Here is a 19,004-nt window from a genome sequence, read left to right as displayed (position 1 = left end):
TCATGTGATCACTGATTTGCTCTGTTGATTGCTGTATGCATTATGAAAAAATAACATTAATCACTGAGTACTTTCTGTTGACAGTGGAAAAGTGGCTTGTTCCTCTTCACATCTTTCTTGTGCGTTGTCTGTTTTAGGAATACACATGGCTTCTGGAGTCTATTTAGAAATCCAAATAACTGTTTTCACACACATCCCCAAAACAAAAGGGGGAGGGGAGAGGCGAGTTTCCTCATACATGAGCAGCTCATCATGTTTGTATATAAAGTTGGTGTAAACTGGGCCATATACTTAGCTGGAGCTGGGATACATTTTTCTAATGGATGCCAATACCTTTCCTAGTCATCACAATTACTGGCTGGATCACTTTACATCTCCTTATGATCAAGACCATATAGATAGCTTTAGGGCCACAGCAGTCCAGGACCCAAGGAGTGAATGCATAGGTCCAGGCAGAAGACATACACAACATTTTCCAAACACTAGAGCTGCACTGGAAATATTCTCAACATGTTCAACAGTATTTATTAATATCCAGGATTCAGCTCGGGGTGTGTGTGTCTTCAAGCAGGAATTGAATGAGCATGGCAGTATCTGGCTGGTTTCCCTGATTTAGGTATTCCCAAACCTGTTTTACAAATACACCACATTGATGAACAAATGTTTGAATGTTAACACACCACTTTTAAACATAAAGCAAGGGGGAAAGAACTAAAATAATGGCACATATTCACTTGAAATATTGATCATTCTACTTGCAAAGCTGGAGAAGGCAAAGCACACCTGGTTTGAGAATTTGCTAGGTGTTTTGTTGTCAGATGTGTACAAAATATACCGAGAAACACTTTCTGAATGGTACTTCTTTCTTAACGGTGCAGTAACTGAAATGGAGCAATATCTGAAATGTTATCTCTCTTTTTTAATCTGTTTGAATAATTATGATCCATACTTTCATAATATATCAAGGTGGCTAAAAAAAAAGGACATTTGTTAATGCACAGATGCAGCACAAATTATTCAGTCCTAAGATAACAAAAACACTGCAGGTACATTTTTACCACTTTATTATCTGATAGTATAGTACAGGGTAAAAGGCCACATGCCTTAGTGGGCGGGACCAGAGGGAAATGTGGGCAGGCCTTTTTTTTCTTTTTTTTTGCAATGGGCTACTTTATACACACACTTCTTTCTCTCCTCCATCCAGGCAAGCAACAGGGGATATTAGAGTTCAAAGACACATTCCAACCAGGCAAAAACATTGGAGGGCTAAAAGTAGGACTCGTGAGGGGTAGGGCATGGGAAAGTCTTAAGGGCCAGATCAAGGGTCAGCAAACTTTTTCAGCAGGGGGCCGGTCCACTGTCCCTCAGACAGGTGGGCCTTTTTTCAGCAGGTGGGCCGGACTCTATTATGAAAGAAAAGAAAAGAAAAGAAAAGAAAATGAACGAATTCCCATGCCCCACAAATAACCCAGAGATGCATTTAAAATAAAAGCACACTTTCTACTCATGTAAAAACACGCTGATTCCCGGACCGTCCGCAGGCTAGATTGAGAAGGTGATTGGGTCTATCTGGCCCCTGGGCCTTAGTTTGCCTACCCAAAGGCCAGATGATGGAGGGCCACATTCAACCTCTGTGCCTGAAACTCCCACCTCTGGTACAGACACACCAAGTATGAATTTACAATGTTCAGGTGTAGTCAGGGGTGCCAACTTTAATAAACACTTGGTGGGGGCAAGTAAGCACACACACCATTTGAATGGCAATGCACATCAACGCGCCATCAAATATTTTATTAGGGGTGGACAAAGGGAGTTGGCTCCTATGGGTGCAGTCAAAGAACACATGTACGAAACAGCTAAGAACATTGGTTATATATAAAACCCATCTGTATTTATGTTTTGTTGATGTTACATTGCATGTTGTACTCTGCCTTGCTATATTTTTATGTCACTGAGGATTATAAATTTGTAAAGAAAATAATCCTCGCTTCCCAGGACCTTCACATGGCACAAACAGTAATGCCACACAGATATTTTATTGTACGTTACACATTGGGGGTATAATGTTCTCTTCTTTCTCACACACCTTTCAGATTTTATAGGTGAGTTGCAACCTGCCAGTTTCCATCAGAATTTTATGAGTTGCTGTTTCATCCTTTTTTATGACATTTCATTCCTTAAAAAAAAAGGGAATAATGCATCTGGCTGGGTATTGTGGTGTGAATATTAATAGCTGTTCAGACACTAGCATAAAAATTTACACTTACAATTGGAAGATGAGAAAAGGGAGATGAAATAATTTGAAGACTTACGGATAGAAACTTTTTTTTTAATAAACCACCCATTATTCAAAAATGTTGCGGTGGTGTACAAAAACCAAAAACAAACCAGGGTGTTTATGACTTCTTGTCTCATGCTTGTCTGTCTTTCCACAAAAGGTATAGTTTCACATACTATTATATGCCAACACTAAACCATGCATTTCCCTCAGATTGCATTATGGACTTCTGAGGGAGGTTGAATGAGTCTAGCTGCCTATCTAATAATCCATTTTAACAGACCACATATTAAGGGACACCACCCCTTAAAAATGCATTTAAATAAACAAATAATGAGCAACTGAGCAGAAATGAAGTGTTCAACATGTCTTCTTTAAAGACACCACTGATGGGGGGAAATCCAGTTTAAGAGTTCTTTCACTTTTGAGATTCTAGTACAAGAGAAGTATTGCCTAGAATTCTCATATTTCTTTCAAAGCTTCCTCCCTTCATGACTAGATCTGCAATGAAAATTGCATTTTACGCTTTTGCTTTTTTTTTTTGGTTCTAAAAAAACCTCCCTCTTCATTGTTTTGGATAAACATTTTCATTTTGATCAGAGTTAAAGAGAACCAAAGAAACAGTTTCATATAAAACTATTTAGATACCAAAATACTGACTACACATTTAGAGTTCCTGATCAAGTACAATTGGAGGGCAACTTCAAATTTACACTCAACTAACTAAATAGCTGATAAGGGCATAATTATAATAAATATGTACAACACAGCATCATTAGACACATAAATGTAAACCGACACTGAAATGCCCATGTTAATTTAAAAAGATATATTAGTAATTCACTAACCCAAAACTCACCCCCTCCCAAGAATACATAAACTTACTATGCACATGTCAAAATGCAGATATCAGCTTAGAATAAATGAGGTAAGATTGAGCAGCATAAATGTTCTAACAGCAGTCTAGCAAACAAGGAGCTGTCAACGTCCAATAACCTATTATTCACACCTCTTTAATCACTGCCATGGAGTCAATTATAAATAGCCTCATACATTTTTAAATAAGGTCATTCTGAAATGAAACAAAGGCAGTAAATATTCTGGAACATAAAGCAATTCAAGTTCTAAAATGTGTCAAAACTGAACCTTTTTAAAGTGTTCAGTCTGAAGACAGAACCAAATGTTGTTATTAAATGACATGAGTTAAAGTTTCACAAATACTGTACAACAGAATAGTCAAATCATCATCAAACAATGTGAATAACAGGAAATAGCAATTTATTTATTTCACAAAATTTATAAACTGCTTGATTGTTAAAACAACAACAAACCCTCATAGTGGTTTACAAAAATATAATACAATAAAATCAAGAAATAATTAGAATTTGCCTTTTTCACAGCAGCTATACACTGGGTCAATGTCTTTACTGGACTATTCATTATGACCCCAAGGTCTCATTTCTGGTCATTCGCTGCCAGTTCAGACCCCATGTCTGTATAACTAAAAAAAATTTTTTTGCCTCTACATGCATTACTTCATACTTGTTTACAATGAAGGGCATTTACTGTTTTACTACCCATTCACTCAGATGATCAGCAATTCCACATGTGAGTTCTTTGAGAACTTTTGGGTGGATGCTATCTGGCTGTGGCAATTTGTCAGTTTTGATTTTGCCTAGTTATCTCTTGTCATCGCTATTTGCCCCAATTTCTCAGACTCCCTCCCTGAAAAAGTCAGTTCAGGCACAGGGATCTGCCTGATAACTTCTGCTATGAAGACAGGTGCAAAATGTTCATTCAGCTTCTTTGCAATCTCCTTCTCCTCCTTTAGTACACCTTCGGATGTCTCCCCCAAATTGCCTACCTAGCCAGTCATGTACTACTAATGGGTTTAAATATTTTGTTCTTGTTGGCATTTATATTTTTAGCAATATGCTCCTCAATTTCTTCTTTATCACCCATTACTCTGCCTGCACTTTTTTTTTGCCAGAGTTTAGGTTCTTTTTGTTCTCCTCCTTTGGACAAGACTTCCATTTTCTAAAGGAAGTCTTCTTGCGTCTAATAGCTTCTTTGACTCTGCTCATTAACCATGCTGGCATCCTCTTGGCCTTGGTGGTACCTTTCCTATATAAAAGGAACTGAAAAGGAGAAGAAAAGTTACTTAAGTCTTTTCCTCTGATACCTCCAGTATTTTCATGTTTACTTTAGTTTCTTCCTTGAAACATTTTTAGCTGTTCATTAAAAAATGTTGTTAACCTGACTTTACCCTGAATATAAACTCAAATGGCCAGTTTCTGGAATTGACTTCATAGTACATGCAACAAGGTGTTTCTATTAAAGTACAGATTCAGAACCTATAGCTTGATCCTGTTATTAGTCACAAACAACTTCCAAAGTTCAATGGAACTTGTTCCCCATTAAATGTGGATAGGATTATGGTTTGAGACACTACAAGATATACACCTCTAAAACCACTTCCAGACCTTTGCTTTGTAAACAGAAAACCCTGCTAAGAGCTATTTGGAATATATTGAGCTGGTATAGTCGACAACCAGTTGAGACCCTTGACAAAATAGAAACATTTCTTTAAAATACTACCCAGAAGTTGTGCCTTGCACAACAAGTTCATTTACAAGGAAAGTGAGATAGTACACATTCAGCCAGAATCCTGTACTCTTTTCAAAACATGACAGTTAGACAAATGTTTTCAAGTTGAAAGAACGGTTGGGGGCAGTATAGATATTTCTATGATCACTGAGAGCATATGGAAATCTTAAAAATATTTTTAGAAGCTACTTCCTGCTGTGCAAAAGTAGTGAGGATTAAAATCACCTAGCAGTATTAGAGAGGAACTATGACAACTTCTACAAGCAGAAAACGGCTAAGCCAAGCTAAGCAAGTGCTTGCTTTGTAGATTCAAACTATCAACCTTAATAGTCTGTTTCCTATCTATTATGTCTAATCCTGAAACCCCAGTGGTGGAATAGGAATAAAGGATAGCATAACAGCAGTGGGAGATAGATACAGATATAGATATATAGATGATATAGATATAGATGATGATATAGATATAGATGGGTTTTATACCTAATTTTTGCAACAATCATCACTTGCTGTGCAGAAACAGTAAGCAGGCCAGAAATGTGGGCTGGAGCAATGGGTGTGTGCAGTGGCTCCAAAACACATTAAGCAGGTCCAGTGAAGAGAGCAGGGACAGCTATTTTCAAAACAGTGGCCTGTCAACATGCCCTGCGCCCAGGACTTTAAAAGTACTTTGTAAATTAGAAGCAAGGATGCCTTTTCAACAACACTATACTGTATAAGTAACTGAACCATCAGCAAGAATCCAAACCTAGAGGAGGAGATTAGACACACCATTCATAAAGCTTAAAACAGGCTGGGATGTTACTACAGATCCAAAAGTCTAAAAATAAATCCTAAAAATGCACTATGAAAGCTAAAGAGCCATTTACTAGTAGTGGAACCAGCTCGTTTTCTCCTGCTCTGGAGGGTAGGACCCATACCAATGGATTCAAGTTACAAGAAAGGAAATTCCAAATAAACATCAGGAAGAACTTTCAACAATGGAATGGACTTCCTTGGAAGGTGGTGGACTCTCCTTCATTGGAGGTTTTTAAGCAGAGGTTGGATGGGCATCTGCCATGCATGCTTTAGTTGAGATTTCTGCATTTCAGGGGGTTGGACTAGATGGCCCTCAGGGTCCCTTCAAATTCTACAATTCTATTATCAATACATGTAAGGCCCAGGCCTACCGTCCTCAGTTAATGTCAGGGACAGCCTCACTACAGACTATAATGGAGATAGGAGGAGGAGGGGAAAAGCTGGAGCAGCACTTCTATCCAGTTCGTGCATCTGCCAAGTGTAATGGCTGCAAGGATGACTTGTAATTCCCCTCCCCCAAATGCACTCACCCACTTCCCTTTTAACAAGAATTCCCTACGCAGGTTTTAAATCCATCCCCAAATATATCTCTGTCAATATCAACAACCAGTTTTGTAAGTAGAGCACAGAACACATCTAATTTGTGTTACTGACTGACTACGGTCTAAGCCAGGGGTAGTCAACCTTTTTATAGCTACTGCCCACCAATGCATCTTTCTTGATGGTAAAATTTCCTTACCGCCCACCAGTGCTTGATGGAAGGAGGATTCAGCTTGTACCGTAGAACCCCCTACTGCCTACCTAGAATCCTGAAACGCCCACTAGTGGGCGGTAGGGACCAGGTTGACAACCCCTGGTCTAAGCAATGGGATGTCATGGGACACAGTAATATGTGAAGCAGCAGCTAGCAGTTGTTTCAGATGTCCTGTGAAGACTTCTGTTTTTGGCTCAGGCCTTCCATGACCCATAAGACTGGACGCTGTTTTATGCGTTTGAATCCTTTGAATTTATGTACTATTTGGTTTTATGTGTTTTTATAGGGATGTCTTATTGGTTTTAGCTTGTGCTTTGGGTTGAGGTCTATACAGCACATGGACAACTGGTGACATGCAGCCCTGAACTACTTTCCCTGCATCCCAGCCTCTTCCTCCCTGCTGCCCAATTCAAAAAAGCCAGAAATCATTGAGGAGCAAGCTGGTCAGTGCACTCCTCAGCTGTTCCTATTGCCAATCAGAAGGGCAGCAGGCCAAGCCAGATGGGGCCTCAGTTTGTGGGGACAGGGAAGTAAATACCTCCATATCCCCATACACCTATCCCTATAAATCATACCACTGAGATCTGGGGGTGGGAAATAAGGATGTGCACACATGCATGCATTATAGTTGTTTAAATTCTGGATTTAAGAGAATAGAAATTGCATGTGCAGTCTGAACCATACCATGGTGTTGCTGCTGCTGCTGCTGCTGCTGTTGTTATCCAGACATGATACACTAGGGGGTATGGATGTTTGGGTTAGCCTACGGGAAGAAGCCTATCTAAGTTACAGGCGCAGATTCCCTTATGACAGATCTGTCTCTTTTGTATTTGTCATGGTTTAGTAGGAAATATGCCTATTCAGGCACACAGTTTTGAACACAACCACGCATGGTAAGGTACACCTGCAGAGATTCTGTATCAGTATGCATTAAAATATACTATATGAGCATATCACAAACATCTAGGGTGGACAAAACTCTAGATAAGAATACAGATTGTGAAAATTAGTAGGTCAAACCTTAATCACATTTATTACAAGCATTTAAAAAAATCTTCCTGCATCAATTAAATATTGTGTAATGTCAGAAGGACAAATAGTTTATCTTAAAATTTAATTAATTTAAAAGTTTTATACTCCGCTTTTTGAAGCTATCCTCCACAAAGTGGCCTACAATATTTTAATACACAATATTTTTACTTGAAATGAGAACCAAATCTACTTAGAAGAGCAGTTTCAACTCTCATCCCTCCCCTCTCAATTAGGATAGCTTCACTATCTGAAGCAGTCGCTGCACTAACGCATGGCAAGTCTGGGTTAGTTATCTGTCAGATGCATAACTGATCTGCACATGACCAGACATGTCCTGCTGATGCTTGCATTGTGGCAAGAATAGTTCCTAATTGTTGTGGGACTGTTCATCCCAGAATGGGATCAAACACGAAAGCAAACCTATTATTGTTCCAAAAAACCAGTCTGAGGATTTAAATTAAAAGAAGTGCAACTGGGTATTGGAATATTTTTGTTGTTGTTAATTCTGATCCAAGAGGTTTGGATGTCAGCAGGTTCTATCAGATAATAAATTGTTTTCATGGGTCTCTTTAGAAGTTTGAGATTATGACTTGAAAAAGCTTTGAAGATACAATCTAATAGAATAAATTGTACAACAGAGAGAATACCAATAGTACCAAGAATGTGTGACTTGCTTTGAGCTCTGCCAACAAGCGACTTGCTTTCAAGCCCTGCAGGTGCTTACTTAAGGGCCCATTCCCAGTATAATAATAATAATAATAATAATAATAATAATAATAATAATAATAATAATACATTTCTTGTATCCTGCTCATCTGACTGGGTTGCCCCAGCCACTCTTGGAGGCTTCCAACAGAATATAAAAGAACACGACAAAACACCAGACATTAAAAAGTACACTTTAGATCCCTGTGTGTGTTCCATTTTCTTTCTGAAAAATAGCCTGCAGCATTTCAAAGATGAACAAATTCATTAAGTGGCCTTTGGGGCCGCAGTTTCAGGTGGAACAGAAGCAGACTGCCTATGCAAGCATCTTGGAATAGCTATTCCAGGTTGTCCCAGGGAAAGTGTTAGGTGGACACCTGCTTGTTCACTTGCTTTCAAGACCCTGTCCAGAGACATATCACTTTAAATGGGACTGACAAGCATCAACCTTGCCAAGATCACACGGCTGCCATTCCACCCATTTCTTGCCTGGAATGCTTGCTACCTTCATTTTCACCAGCCTTGCCAATACCGGTAGCTATTTTATTGAAAATTAACAGGATTTGGGAGATATCACCCCCCCCCCCGGCAACAGGAAATCTGACAGAAGAGGTGCAAAACCTATTTCTCTGCCCTTGGTCGCACTGGTCTATATGAAAGTAAAGAAAATGTTAAACAGCTACAAAATGACTGCAAAGGGAGATTGCTAAAATTCTGGTGTTACTCTTCACCTAAGGAAGCACACCAGTTTTTTTTGGGGGGGGGGGGTGAGGGGAAGAGGATTAGAGGAAATAGAGATGGTATCAGAGAGACTCACATACTCCTGTTTTCACAGAGGATGATATTTTTGCACATGAGAGCCTGTGTGGAACAGAGACAAAGCTGGAAAATCCCATTTACAGGAAAGAAAACTGGGAGAATGCATAAAAACATAAAGTCCTGCTGGATCAGAACAAATGGGTATCTAGTCCAGCATCCTGTTCTTACTCTGGCCAAGCAAGTCCTTCAGAACAAGGACCTGATTGCAGCAAGATACAGACACTACTTAATGACCTTACTAAATGGCTGCCTTTATCACACACACTATTAGTGAAATCATTAAGTTTTAATACCCTGATACAGTACAGTATCAGGTACAGTACTGATGTACAGGTACATACAACAGTATAGTGGTTGCATGATACCATAAGTTAATAATTTCCAGTCAAACATAATTTGTTAATATAAGCAACTGCTACTGTGAATCACTATTAAGATGGTTACCTTCTGAGCGCTAGAAGGCTATAAAGCAGGCATCCCCAAACTCGGCCCTCCAGCTGTTTTGGGACTACAATTCCCATCATCCCTGACCACTGGTCCTGTTAGTTCAGGATGTTGGGAGCTGTAGTCCCAAAACATCTGGAGGGCCGAGTTTGGGGGCGCCTGCTATACAGCAACATGCAAGTAGCCAAGTCAAAGGGGACCGTTCATCCCAGAATGGGATCAAACACGAAAGCAAACCTATTATTGTTCCAAAAAACCAGTCTGAGGATTTAAATTAAAAGAAGAGCAACTGGGTATTGGAATATTTTTGTTGTTGTTAATTCCCCCCCCCCCCCCGCAACAGGAAATCTGACAGAAGAGGTGCAAAACCTATTTCTCTGCCCTTGGTCGCAGTGGTCTATATGAAAGTAAAGAAAATGTTAAACAGCTACAAAATGACTGCAAAGGGAGATTGCTAAAATTCTGGTGTTACTCTTCACCTAAGGAAGCACACCAGTTTTTTTTGGGGGGGGTGAGGGGAAGAGGATTAGAGGAAATAGAGATGGTATCAGAGAGACTCACATACTCCTATTTTCACAGAGGATGATATTTTTGCACATGAGAGCCTATGTGGAACAGAGACAAAGCTGGAAAAGGGAGGCCAATGAGAGCGGATGAGCATCTGCAGCGAATTGTTTTGCAATGTCTTCCTTTCAGCAATTTATATACCACTTAACACTGTAGTTTCGAAGATAAAATCAGTTAAAATCAATCAGAGAATCAGAAAAGCTTACTTAAAATACCTGCTGAAACAGAAGTTCAACAGCAACAGGGCCTGTCTGATGTCATCCTGAAAGAGTTCCACCAAACTGAGCCTACCATGCCGAACACACAGCTCCTGGTGAGAGTTGCAGTCCAAAACATCTGGTCTGCACCAGGCTGGGGAAGACTGCTCAGGGGCCTAGCTGATAAGGGTGGCAATCATGTCCTTAGGTTCACATTGCTCCAAAGAGACATCACAAGTTCATAAAAATGTGGCCTGCGAGTTCCTTTCGGTGGTCTGCAGAAAGGCTGTGGATCTGCTAAAGCTGACAAATGTTACACTCTACTTAACAGAGCTTGGCCACAAAAACAGGCACACCCACTACATCAGAAATATGAGTTGTGTGCTTTGATGTGCCAATCAAACCTTTTTTTTATTAACAAGTCTGTCAAGCCCCCAGAAACTTTCAAGTGATCCATTTTTTAAAGTTTGGGTACGTAAAACCCCGAAAGCAAGGGTGCTTAGGGATTATAAACCTCAGAAGTTATGAAAGGAGCAGGCTGGGATCAGAGTCAGCAAGACTAGATGACCCTAGAATTCTATGATTCTATGAAGAACTGAAGAATCTCATCCTGTCTGCATATTTCAAACTTCTCTATACTACCACGTCTTGCCAAAATTATGAGAGGAGATACTCCATTACCATTCTGAAGGATATACTGCTTAACGTACTGTTACTGCTATCCATTGCACTGTGAAAATAACTTTATCTGGTCAAAGCATGGCTGAAGAGAAATTGGGAAGATGTGCATTGTTTCATATTGACTTAAACAATGGCAGTCCATGAACAGAGGCCAGCAAACGTATCTGAGCATTACAGTGGTACCTCGGGTTACAGACGCTTCAGGTTACAGACTCAGCTAATCCAGAAATATTACCTCGGGTTAAGAACTTTGCTTCAGGATGAGAACAGAAATTGCGAGGCGGCGGCGGCGACGCAGCAGCGGGAGGCCCCATTAGCTAAAGCAGTACAGTGGTGCCCCGCAAGATGAATGCCTCGCAAGACGGAAAACCCGCAAGACGAAAGGGTTTTCCGTTTGCAGAGGCGCTTCGCAAGACGAATTTCCCTATGGGTTTGCTTCGCAAGACGAAAATTGACGAAAATTTTCGGGGGGGTTTTCCGCTCCAAAACCCCTTTTTCTGAAGCGCTAAGCTGCTAAAAGCATTTTAGCAGCAAAACCACTAATCCCTTAAGCCTTAAAAAGCCGTTTTTAGCCCTTAAACTGCCAATAGCGCTAATAGCGCTACTCCGCTAATGGGCTTGCTTCGCAAGACGAAAAAACCGCAAGACGAAAAGACTCGCGGAACGGATTCTTTTCGTCTTGCGAGGCACCATAACTCAGGTTAACAACAGTTTCAGGTTAAGAACAGACCTCCAGAATGAATTAACACCACTGTATTAAGCTGCTCAGACTGTTTAATTCATCTAGCTTGGTATTGCCTGCTTCAGGTGACTCTTTCCAACCTTTCTATAAGGGGTCTTTTAAACTGGAAGTGCCAGAGATCGTATCTCAGACTTTGTGCATGTGAAGCAAGTACTACAGCAATAATAATAATAATAATAATAATAATAATAATAATATATTATTTATACCCCACCCATGTGGCTGAGTTTCCCCAGCCACTCTGGGCGGTTCCCAATCGAGTGTTAAAAACAATACAGCATGAAATATTAAAAACTTCCCTAAACAGGGCTGCCTTCAGATGTCTTTTAAAAATAAGATAGCTGCTTATTTCCTTCACATTTGAAGGGAGGGCATTCCACAGGGCGGGTGCCACTACCAAGAAGGCCCTCTGTCTGGTTCCCTGTAACCTCACTTCTCGCAATGAGGGAACCGCCAGAAGGCCCTTGGCGCTGGATCTCAGAGTCCGGACTGAACGATGGGAGTGGAGACGTTCCTTCAGGTATACTGGACTGAGGCCGTTTAGGGCTTTAAAGGTCAGCACCAACACTTTGAATTGTGCTCAGAAACATACTGGGAGCCAATGCAGATCTCTCAGGACCGGTGTTATGTGGTCCCAGCGGCCACTCCCAGTCACTAGTCTAGCTGCCGCATTCTGGATTAATTGCAGTTTCTGGGTTACCTTCAAAGGTAGCCCCAAGCTACAACTGTTGGCCACATCATTGTTATCCAGGTAACTGGAATATCCCTATGTGAAGTGAGAGTGTACGTAACTTGCCCTGAGTAATCCACCAAGGTCCATGCCAAAATATGGCTCAACAACATTTTTCAGCCAGTTAAGCATCCTTAGCTTGAATTTCATTAAACTGTTTCACGAGTGTTCACAATTAACCTCTTGGCATGTCTACAAAAAGGACATCAGATAAAGGCATCCAAGTTCTAAAAATAGTTGAGCTACAAAGTAGTTGTACATTTTAATCAACTGGTCCCTTAAGACCAATTAGGAAAACGTTCTCTTTCTGCTCTGTACTAATCTGCTCAAATATTTCAGAGATGGTACAATTAGAATCCAGACAATTCTATTTGGGAATAGTTTTACATTGCAAAGGAAAAATTAGACGTGGCTCATGTTAGAGGAGCAACCTATTTGTATCAATTCAATTAATAAAAGCCTTAGGTTAATGCAATGCGCAGCCAACACTTTGATATGTTGAATCATCACATCTGTTTAAAGTCTCACATTTTTGTGTCACTTCGTTATATTCCATGCTAACCAATAAGTGGTTTTGTATAAAATATTTTTTTTTACTATTAGCTTGCTAGTAGACCAAAATAATACTCTTGAATTTTCCTGCTTTATTTAACAGCAATTTTGTGTATTCTGATTAGGCAAATTCTGAGATTGTCAGCCTTAAGGTGACAGAAAGAACTATTAATGTTTACAAAAATCACTGCTAACTGCTCTAACCCTATGGCATAGGATAGGATAGGATAAGATAAATAAATTTATGTAGATTTATAGAATTTTTGATGAATTAAGGGAAGAGAAGAAGTATTAACTGCTTAAAAAGGCATCCCCTTTAGCCATTTTTAGCACACCTCTGCAAAAAGGAACAAGAATATCTGCCTACTTAGAAGCTTTGTTTGCCCTCGATGATGTCATCTTATTCCCAAGAAGCATTGCCTTACTGTAAATGAAATTTATTTACTTTCAGCTACATCAGTACATAGCCAGATCTAACTGACTGGAATAACTGATGAAGATGGTAGTCCTAACTTTGGACAGTAAGTGACTCTGGTTAACACAGAATGCTAAACTTCGGTTTGTTTTGCTTAATCATGGCTTGTTTGATTGTATGAAGCAGTCCAACAGCTTAACTATGATTTGTCTGTTTCTAGCAGACACATCTAATGATGGTTTGTCATTATTTGAAAACATAGTATGTTTTATTAATCATGGTTTGTTTGCCCATTCCAGATGCATGCAAACTATAGAGCTATGCAGCAACAGCAGCATAAAAATACTGACCTCATGGTTAAACAGCCTTCATTGGTGCTTTTTTCTAAGGAATTCCCTCTTAACTTTGTCCTTTCCCCACCCCACTCCTCCACGACAACCACCCTCAAAAGGCAGACCACCTCACCGCTGCTGCCCTACAGAGGGAAATTTAGGGTGACCACAATACAGTACTACCTACTAACATCTAATCTGAGATATATAGGAGAGCATATGTAATGATACACAAATCTACCTTATTAAATTGCAAGTCACTTATATGTGAAATCTTTTTGAACACTACAGGGATAAAACAGTAGATGCTGAAGAAGATAAAAAGTGAATGTGCATATAGGTAAAACTGAAAAGGCTAAGAAGTTCAAACTCCTTACCGTATAGAACTATAACCCTTGGAGGGAGGAAACGCTCAGCGAACTTTCAATCAACTCACTATTGCTCACATGCCCAGCAAGAGTCCAATGCACATTTTGGCTTTTCTTCAGTGGTGCCAAGTGGAGAGAAGCAGCTTGGAATAACTGCACATAGGTATCACAACATTCCAAAACCCATCACCACCGAGATGCAAGAACCAATAACAGAAAACCATCCCACAGTGCGTGTGCATTCCAAATGCCACCATCAAGGCAATAGCAGTCTCAAGGTTCACTGTTCCTTTCTTCTAACCAAGAGGAAGACTAAGCTGAGGTGACTCTAGAAAAACACCAGCATTTTCTGCTGAACCCAGACAATCACACTACATAGTGTGAGAAAAGAGATCCTTTCAAAGTTGAAGATCAGTCCTACAATGAGTTGGTGGGCAACTGAACAGTGTTCAGTACAGCCAACCTCCCTATCCAGCAGGACTTTGAGGATAGCTTTGAGTGCTATATAAATTTGATGCAATACATAAAATAAAATAATCCTACTTTCACAGCTTCAAGAGACATCCCTGTCCCAAAATGTACCTGGTACAGGTAACTCCATTCCTATCCCACGACAAAACTTTCTATTTCCTCCCCTAAGAGAACTTTAGACATATGCATAGAAATTAGTTCTAACGTGTCCTTTCTCACCTTTCTTCCACATGCTTTAAGGCAGTGAACAGCAACTTGAGGAAGCTGAATTCTGGGCTTCCCCTCAACTGCAGAGAGATGTGGCACTAACAAATGTGCAAAGGGTAGCAAAACTAAGGAACAAGGACTGCATATAGCTCACAAAGGACTTGGTGGGGGAGACTTGAGGGAGGAAGTAAGGGAAGTGGATGTAGATGCTGTAATAAGACTTACATGTATCATGTAACCCACTGGCTGTTATATCTGCTGTGGTGAGAGGAATGGGTTGGACTAGATGACCCTTGGGGTCCCTTCCAGTTCTCCAATTCTATGATTCTACAAGCATTACTGGTGAGCAATCTGCGTCAGCAGTTGCTTAAAGGTAGCACCTGACTCCTTCATAGCTGGCAGGGCCATGCATTCACTCCTCTTTATAATGCTCGTTTTGACATTTCTTGCACATCAAGTGGAAACTTTTCTATCCCAAGATCTGCTTTCTGCTCATCCAACTCATAAATAACGACATCCTTCCATTTCCCAAAGATCCACGTGGCCATAACGGGAACCAAGAGAAGGTGCAAAGGGGAGGCGGAAATTCCTAGTAAGCTTTGTAACAAGAAACTTTTCTTTGGACGTTGAATATCTTAAAAAGTTTTATGTTCACAAGCCTCAAAGCTGCTTCTTTTAAGCTAAGAAAAGGTGAAGTACTAAAAGTATGCACAGAAATGGTTACAATGTTTATTAATTAAAATGTTTACTTATTAAAATGAGCAGTTTTTGCAAGAAAAAGTTAAAAAATATATTAAAATGTCAATGTGTCTAGAAGACTGTGGTGTGCAGTGATCTTAACATTATTGTTAAAATGTTAAGATGCTGGTGATATGCAGGTAGTACATTCACCTATTTAAAATTTGCAAAGAACTAGGCAAACAAACAAAGACAAATAATTTTGTTCAAAACCCACAAAAGTTACCTGGGTCTTTGTATTAGCATTAGGTTTCCTATGGAAGTCTGGAGATAGAAGCCAAATAGCTAAAAGTTTACACACTACTCTGAAGACTGCCCGGTCATGATCAGGCTTTACTTTGACATAAGTCACGGGGATTTCATTTTTGTTTGCTGCTTTTTATTGTTGTGAGAAGCAACACAGGAAAGAATACAGTCCAAAATTTGTTCAGGGCTCAGGTTCCTATATTCCCGCACTTAATGTCATGAACTATTATGGCAACTTTGGTCTTTATTAATAAGCTCATATGAGAGGATATTTTTAAGACACTTCTTCTAAAGGTAAACAAGGAAAGTAGGCAGGATGTATAAAGGGCAACAAGACTGAAATACAAGACCTGGCTGTAAAAAGGAAACAATACAAATAGTACTCTATTTAGTTCTAAATTAACATGGTTTAGTGAACTAATTTGCAGAGTTTAGGAAATATTTAAAGCAATGGGAACCTCGATTTAAATCAATCCACTCTTTGCACAGAAAGTTTAGATTTGAAGTTCTGTAAGTGGTATATAGAAAGTGGAGTAATCTAACTGAAGCTGTGCTGCAGCAATCTGTTCATTCAGGATTCAATGCTCCAAAAGGGAAAAAAAATTATGGGAGCCCTCCAGTGGCCAAAGTATCATCCATGTTTGTACATAGTTCTAGTTTATGAACACAGAGACATTTCCAGCCAGTTAAAAAGACAATTCATATGGAGTACAGATGACTCTCTCTGTTGTCCCACACATATGTTTCAAAAGTTATTCTTGAGCTTTAGTAAGTAAAATGCATGCGAGTTTATAGAATAGATGGAAGAGTATAAATTTTAAACTAAGCCTCCAGGAATTATAATAACTGTCCTCCTGAATGATGTGCTTTACTGCCAAAGTTTAGTTTGGTCTTATGAAATGCAATGCAGTGAATACAACACAGGGCAAAATATATTCTGCTATGAAGGTTTATATTTACCTACAAACTTCCACTGTCCTAGGAAGTTGCAAATGCACTATCATTAGAATTTAATTTGATTCATTCCCTCAAATCTGAAAATCAGCAATCCTGATTTTTTTTTGCCCAATCTCTAATGTTTATTGAACACTTATTAATTTCTGCAGCTTGAATTTCACTTTTTATTCATTTACCTGGTATCCTAAGCGAGTTTCCTTTATGCCAATTCAGGGAGAAGTGGCAGAACGTGTTTTGCATATGCTACAGTGAAAAAAGTTTATTAAACATCATCTGTTCCGTTGTCCTAAACAACTCAATGCTGCTTCTATTTATTTATAGCTCCATCAACGCCAAAAAGCTCTTCATTACTTGCACAGTAATGATTGCTACTTAATTCTTCAGCTGTTCCAAGTTTTCTTCCCATTCCACCCTCTTTAAAAACACCAGAAAAACCTGCTCTTGTTAATATCAGCATTCAAAACAATCCAATCCATTTCCAACTGTTACACAAATGGAATAATCCAGACTCCAAAAGTCTAAGCCCTCACCTGACAGTGAGTCTGTGGGGATTAGGTTCAAAGCTTTGGATGAAATATTGCAGGGTATGCTTACTTTTTTAAAGTATCACTCATCTTGGAGAAGCTGGGCCTGAGCTGTCTATCTGGATAAATACCTCCAAATAGCAAGGAAAGCAAAAATGTTACATCACTTCAGCTTCCATGAGAAACAGCTGATGCCAAAGTCGTATGATACACATTTATAAGGCTTGTAAATAGCCAGCTGACTAGTCACCTGTGGCAAGTAAGAATCCCACTGAGACAAGTGGACAGTCGAGGGTAAAGCAGTTTTTAAGGCCACATATAATATGCTTAAGTGTGGGCTAGTTAAATTGTAAAAAGGTAAAGGTACCCCTGCCTGTACGGGCCAGTCTTGACAGACTCTAGGGTTGTGCGCTCATCTCACTCTATAGGCCGGGAGCCAGCGCTGTCCGCAGACACTTCCAGGTCACGTGGCCAGCGTGACAAGCTGCATCTGGCGAGCCAGCGCAGCACACAGAACGCCGTTTACCTTCCCGCTAGTAAGCGGTCCCTATTTATCTACTTGCACCCGGGGGTGCTTTCGAACTGCTAGGTTGGCAGGCGCTGGGACCGAACGACGGGAGTGCACCCCGCCACAGGGATTCAAACCGCCGACCATGCAATCGGCAAGTCCTAGGCACTGAGGTTTTACCCACAGCGCCACCCGCGTCCTATAGTTAAATTGTATATGCTAGTAAATGTTGCAGACTTATTTGCGAGGCAGCATTAAACATTCAATTGGGAAAAATAGCTACATGTGTATTTTACAGTAAACTTTCAAATTTGCTTTCAACTGAGCAGCTACCACTGAGAGGCTCCCTCAATATTCACAAGTTAGCTCCAGTAAAGCATAACAGGTTAATTAGTTTTTAAAAGGTCTTTCAAGTCATGGTTCACACATAAAGCAATCAAAAGTACTCATTCAAGCTCTATTCAACAGGAAATGAAGCAGAAAGTCTAGCAGACATCTACCAGAGACAAATGGCAGATTCTTCATGTGCTCACGTTATCTGCTGACCTTCATTATGAAGACAGAGGATCAATTTAGACCCCCAAATTAGCATTCACCTATCATTTCCCAACTTGACCCTGGATTAGAAAAAATGTGTTCACCCACTTTTGCATATTGAGACACACTTGAAAAAAAGATCTAGATTCACAGTGCTACTAATTTAATATGCCCTTTTCAGTGTACATAAATAGCAGCTATCATTTAAGACAGGTGTTTTGCTTTCCAGAGCAATTATAATTTTCCTCAAATCAGTGAACTACTACTGCTTTTTGAGAATATTTTGGTCACACAGGTGTACACTTCATCATTTTCCTGCCCTAGTCCTGCAACACTTGTGCCTGATTTTCCACTGTTTGCAATATCGTTTGCTATAAGGAACCTCGCTTTTATAAACTTCCACCTTGGCCCTTTTGCACATATGAGTTCCCATTTATGAACATACAAGCAGCCCTGCTGGGTCACACCAAAGGCCTATCTAGCACAGCATCCTGTTTCACACAGTGGAAACACAGATGCCTATGAGATGCCCATAAGCGCAGCAACAATCTCCTGCTATAGCAATTTATCCATTGGCCAGTGTAAAAAATGCATGCTTGACTCTTATGGTTAAGAACCAGAAAGGTGTTTATTCTAGGCTGCCCTAGCACATTATGCTGCAAACTCTTCTATATCTGGAAAGCTTATGTAATTTTACTGTTTTTTATGCTTTGGGTTGTATCTTTTGTACTGTACTTATATTTTTCTCTCATTTGCAAGCTGCCCCACAAACTAATTTTGAAGGGCAGTAGAGAAATT

At 39.9% G+C, this 19,004-nt stretch overlaps 1 protein-coding gene and 1 long non-coding RNA gene across 4 annotated transcripts in view; both read right to left on the bottom strand.

Annotated features, from left to right (window-relative positions):
• ZEB1 (zinc finger E-box binding homeobox 1) overlaps positions 1-19,004 on the bottom strand; it is a 75,763-nt gene that overhangs the window by 32,800 nt on the left and 23,959 nt on the right. The window lies entirely within an intron of this gene.
• LOC310661157 lies at positions 3,863-17,791 on the bottom strand. Its single transcript, XR_014503791.1, has 2 exons — positions 17,232-17,791; positions 3,863-4,416 (listed from the first exon to the last, which is right to left on the bottom strand). It is a non-coding gene; the product is annotated as an uncharacterized lncRNA (long non-coding RNA).

Source organism: Podarcis tiliguerta, assembly GCF_965153285.1.
Source record: "Podarcis tiliguerta genome assembly, chromosome: 12".
NCBI lineage: Eukaryota > Metazoa > Chordata > Lepidosauria > Squamata > Lacertidae > Podarcis > Podarcis tiliguerta.
Note: the sequence above shows the minus strand (reverse complement) of the source record. Positions and strands in the feature narration are given on the sequence as shown.